This window comes from Mus caroli, chromosome 2 (genome assembly GCF_900094665.2).
Source record: "Mus caroli chromosome 2, CAROLI_EIJ_v1.1, whole genome shotgun sequence".
In the NCBI taxonomy this organism is placed as follows: Eukaryota; Metazoa; Chordata; class Mammalia; order Rodentia; family Muridae; genus Mus; species Mus caroli.
The window spans coordinates 70,611,484-70,616,891 of NC_034571.1; the positions used below are offsets into that span (position 1 = coordinate 70,611,484).

Below are 5,408 nucleotides of genomic sequence, written 5' to 3' on the forward strand. Positions count from 1 at the left end.
CACACACACACACACACACAAACACACGCGCGCACGCACGCGAACACACACACTCTCTCTCTCTCACACACACACACACACACACTCTCACACACACACACTCACACACACACACACTCTCTCTCTCTCTCTCACTCACACACACAAAACTATGTGGTCCTTTATATGTTGGTCAGCTTCTCCTGAACAGGAGGCCCATCCTGGAGTGGTTGAAAAGCAAACCTACTGTCACTCTATTGGAGAAAACTAATTTTCTCACTCCCAGAAGGCATCAGTGACAGCTCAATTATTAACCTTTACCCTAGTGGTTAGGTTTTCATTCATTCATTTATCCATTCATTTTAAAACTTATAACAAAATAAAATATAATAAGATAAAACACATCACATTGAAGTTGAACAAGACAAACCAACAGAAAGAAAAGAGCCCAAGAAGATACAAAAGAATCAGAGACCCACTCATTTGCACACTCGGGAATCTCATAAAAGCACTAAACTGGAAGCCGTAATATAAACCCAGAGGACCCAGTATGGACCAGTGCAGGTCCTGTGCTTGCTGCTCAGTCTCTGAGTGCAGATGTACGTTGCTCGTGTTGGTTTAGAGTCTTGTTCTCCTGGTGTCCTCCGTCCCTCTGGCTCTTATCCTCTTTCTGCCTCCTCTTCCTCAGGGTTCCGAGCTCTGACTGGAGGGAGGGATTTGATGGTGACATCCCACACAGGGCTGAGTGTTCTTACTCTCTCTGTAATGTCTGGCTGTGGCTCTCAGCATCTGTTCTCATCTGCTGCAGGGGGAAGCTTCTTTGATGACGGCTGAACAAGACACTGATCTGTGAGTACTGCATATCATCAGAGTCATTTTAACATTGACTTTCTTTTAACCCTAAGTTCCTGGGCTATATAGTCTCAGGTTCCCAGCCATCCATAAAGTGCCAGGTAGGGCTTCCATCTTGTTCTCCAGGCTTTTCAAATGAGCTTTTTTTTTTTTTTTCTTTTTCCTCCTCTTTCCTTTTTTTCTCAAATTAACTTTTAACTAGCCCCTTACTTTTCTCTATTCCAGTTCTGAATACTTCATTCTTCGGACACTCCTTCCCACACCCCTGTCTCAAAAGATAATAAATATATATAAACATATATTTATATGCATGTCTAATTACATGGATACAAATATACATATTATAATTGAGAAGTTCAAATTGTTGATGTCTTTTGAAACACAAATATGTTTAATTTGAATGCTTTTCACTAGAAACTTAGGGGAGTATAGAAGGATTTAAGTTCAGAGGCTGTGCAAGAAACTATATGTCCCAACATTGATATAAACTGTTCAGGGTAGTGCCTGGAATATTAATTTAATGCTATTACTAATAACTTTCCCACCACCTACAACTTCCTGTTATTTTATTTTTCTTCTCTCTTTCTTTTTTCTTGCGATCACAAAGTCGCCTTCTGTCTCTGGTTAATTTTACCTCATGATCCTAACCTCTATCTGTATTCTCTCTCCTCCCTTCTCAACTAGCTCCTCCCTCACCCCTCCAGAGACAGGGTTTCTCTCTGTGGCCCTGGCGGCACTGGAACTCACTCTGTAGACCAGGTTGGCCTCGAACTCAGAGATCTGCCTGCCTCTGCCTCCTGAGTATTGGGATCGAAGGTGTGCGCCACCACAGCCTGGTGCAGCTATCTAGCTTTGTCAAACACCCTCTCCCTGGCCTCATTCTTAACCTTTCGTATGTATTTAGCCATGTTCCTCCAGCATATAAAGAAGTTTAAGAATCCTTCTTAGAAATAAAGCTCTTTCCACACTTCATCTCTCTTGTCCTATCCTGTTAACTGCCATCTGCCTGACATTCAGTTAGATTCCAAGCTTCTCTTTGGGTTGTCTCGAGGACCCCTGGACATTCATTCCCCTTTGCAATGCACTTGTCTGACGTTCCCATAAGCACCCTGAAAGCAAGGGTCGCATCTCTTTGTATTCGTTCCTTGGTATAGTACCTGGCATGGGGAGATATTGTCAAAATGTCTGATGAGTGACTGATAGGAAAAATGAATAATTATCTCCCCCTTACTGGCATAGTATAGAGAACTCTGTAACATACTTGAAATAGTCATAATTGGGTAGTATTGTTTTTATATTTGTCTGTGGAGCTAGAGATTTGAACACACAGCCTTGCCCACGGTAGACAAGCACCTGACCACTGACCTGCATTCCTGCCATCTTGGATTTGAAGGGTGTTCTTGTAAAAATCTGGCAGTGCAGCAGCCAAGAACTGTGAGATAGCTCTCTCTACAAGGAAGACAAAGGAATGGAATGGAATTATCTGAAATCGGTGAGTGTTAAGCTAGGTGTGTATATATAACTTAGGTACTTGGGGGATAATCTTGATTTAAAAAGATTGCCAAGGTCTGGAGCAATTAGACTTGCCTGAGAGTATTACAAAGGATGTGTTAGGAAGAGGACTCCAGCAGGGGTGTGCAGAGTGATTGAAACCACAGGGTCGGGGGAAGGCTAGACTGAGCAGGAACGGGGAGGCTGGAATAGAGCAGAAGCCAAAGCACACACAGAAGGCTTTCGGGTTTGTACTTGAGAGCAGGGGAACACTAGTAGACTTAGTAGATTTGGGGAACTTGACTGTTTGTCGATGCAGCCAATCTAAGAATATATTGAGAATGCTGTTTAAGTAGTTATTGTTCAGAAATTCTGATTGTAAATGGGAAGAATGTGTTCTAGAAGTGAGTTACACCCTGATGTCAAGGCCCAAGTGAGAGGAACAGGGACTGGCTTTAGAACTCAAGGAATGTGGCCCACCATTTAGCCCAATCGTGATGGTGTGCCTCGGTGTGGCTTCCATGTAGAAACTCTTAGGGAACAATTTGAAGTCCAGAAAGGCACACTCTTAATTATTTAGCTGGGGATGTTTTAAGGTCAAGGAACAAGAACAACGGCAGCCTGACCAGCACTAGATGACGGACCTCTCTTGCAAAAGCGGGGCTGACAATCAAGGCAATGATTAATGTCTTGTGCCTATTTGTGCCCTTGGCTTCCTGGTATAATTAATAAAAAATTATTGATGAGCAGATGTGCACACTGAGGATTCACAATAGAAATAATTTTTTATATAAAAGTTTAGATTTGTGATTCTCTTGATCTTTTATGAGATTACTTTTAAAAATAAATAATAAGATAATCGATCCTTTTTTTTTTTTTTTGTAACCACAAATTGCAGTGAGAGCAACTGGCTGAGAACATTCTCTTGGTTGCTTAAGCTTTGTTACAAACATACATGGGTTCTTGGGAATAATGTGTCCTGTATCTGTATTACGTAAAACATTCACTCGTGTAAAAGGTACTAGGGAATATATTAGGTTTTTGTTTTTTTTTTAAATAATCTTTTACTAGAAGAAAAATAGAATGTGACCACACTGTGATTTTTTTTGTACTGCTTGAAGACTTTGCTGGGATACGTGAGCCGTGGAAGCGAAAATAAAGTTACTGGAGCTTTGCCCCACTCACCAAATTTAAGTATGGGTATGTATGTTGTTGGAGCTTCTGGAGCCTTGCTTCATCCACCAAGTGTGTATAGCTATGTATATAGGTAAAAAACACACGTTGATTTGGTAAGCCTGCAGACAATCGCTGATTCCTCTATACATTCCAGGCCATCTTTGCTAAACACAAAGCAGGCTAAATCATGAAAATGTAGAGACATTCATGATTTCTCATGATGAGTTTTTCCTTTTGCTGCTGTTTGCTGCAGGACTTCTGTAGTCAAGGGAGAGAAAATAGAATATGTGTTGGTGCATACCTTTAATCCCAGCACTCAGGAGGCAAAGGCAAATGGTTCTCTGTGAGTTCAATCAAGGCCTGCCTGGTCTACAGAGTGAGTTCCAGGATAGTCAGGGCCACACAAAGAAGCTCTGTCTCAAAACAAACAGACAAACAATAACATAAAAAGATTTCTCGTGTCTTTAAAACATGGTCCCCACCTGTCTTGCCTTGGGCTTGGGACACCTGGCTGCTGTGGCGTAGTCAGTGACAAGGAGGTCCTCACAGGTCCTCAGGCTGTGCCTATGGCATTAGAGAAGGTTAAAAGGAAAGTCAGGAGGCATCCGGAGCCCTGCTGACCAACACAACACAGGGTGCAGGCTGGGAAAGAGGTCCAGAGACCTGCCTTCTGCAGCACAGCATGGGCGGGCTGGAGACACCCAGAGTTCCACCTGCCACCATGCCCAGCAACGCAGCAGGAGGAAGACATCCAGAGACCTTCGGACTGCCAGGCCACACTGTGCTGGTGGGCAAAGATGCCCAGAGACACTTACCTGCCAGTGCAAGGCTCAGGTGGGCTGTAGACACACATGCCATCATTCTATGCACTGTGGGAGGCTGAAGACAGACACAAACCCATCATCTGCTATGTCACGTGTGTGGGCTGGAGGCACCCAGAGACGTACTTACTACCACACTGTATGGACAGAGAGGGTCACTCATAGACCTGTCTGCAGCAGGAACCACTAGTGTGTAAGTGAGTTGTGGACAGATATATGTGTGTGTGTGTGTGTGTGTGTGTGTTTGTGTGTGTGTGAGAGAGAGAGAGAGAGAGAACAGTTTGAGTCTTGTGAAGGGCGATGGAACTGAAGACTTGAGGGTGGAATAGCCTGTTGTGAATAGCCAGTCCCACTGCTTGAGGTCATGATGAAGTCCCTGCCAGTGCTGTTGCTGAGGGCCATGTCTGCGTCTGTGGCTATGCAGGGAGGGGTTGGTATTGATAGGCTCGTATTACCACTAGAGACTATGGGGACGCCCCTGGTCTGGGCAGCCCCCCTGGGATCATGTGGATGACCAGGGGCTACGTAAAACTAGCCCCACCCTCACTCATTGCAGCCCTTTGGAGAGCTGACCCCACCTCACACCTGCAGCAGTTCTCACCTGGCCCAGGGGATGGGTGAGTCAGCCTGGGGGTATGAGTGCAGGAGAGCTGGCCCCACCACTTGTCTGCTCTGAGGTAGAGTGGGTGAGGGGGTGATGTCCTCCTTCCCTCACCCCTTGCTTGCCACCTGCAGTGGTCAGGAGAGCTGGCACGAGGTCATGAGAGTGGGAGAGCTGTCCCTGCCCCTAACTGGAAAGAGACCCTGCACTCCACCTGGGCAGCTGGCCCTGGTGGAGGAGGCACTGGTGAGCCTAGCTAGAACAGTGCTGGAGCGCTTGCTCTGGCTGTACAGATAAGGGAGAGCCGGTGGGCTAACCAGCTCGTGAAGATGTGCAAGTGAAGATGTGCAGACAGAGGGATATACTGTGCGACATACTGTGACACACTACAGCTTCCACAATGAAGTGTTTTCTATGCTTTGTTTTATTGTTGTTTTTTTTTATATTTTTATTACATATTTTCCTCAATTACATTTCCAATGCTATCC

General features: G+C 44.9%; 1 long non-coding RNA gene across 1 annotated transcript in view; it reads right to left on the reverse strand.

The window, feature by feature from the left end:
* Positions 1–1,035: 1,035 nt before the first annotated feature.
* LOC110290317 overlaps positions 1,036–5,408 on the reverse strand; it is a 9,813-nt gene continuing 5,440 nt past the window's right edge. The window contains exons 3-6 of the long non-coding RNA XR_002377417.2: positions 3,981–4,062; positions 3,508–3,756; positions 2,197–2,280; positions 1,036–1,096 (exon numbers count right to left, since the gene is read on the reverse strand). This is a non-coding gene — a long non-coding RNA (uncharacterized LOC110290317). The remainder of the gene's footprint in view (positions 1,097–2,196; positions 2,281–3,507; positions 3,757–3,980; positions 4,063–5,408) is intronic.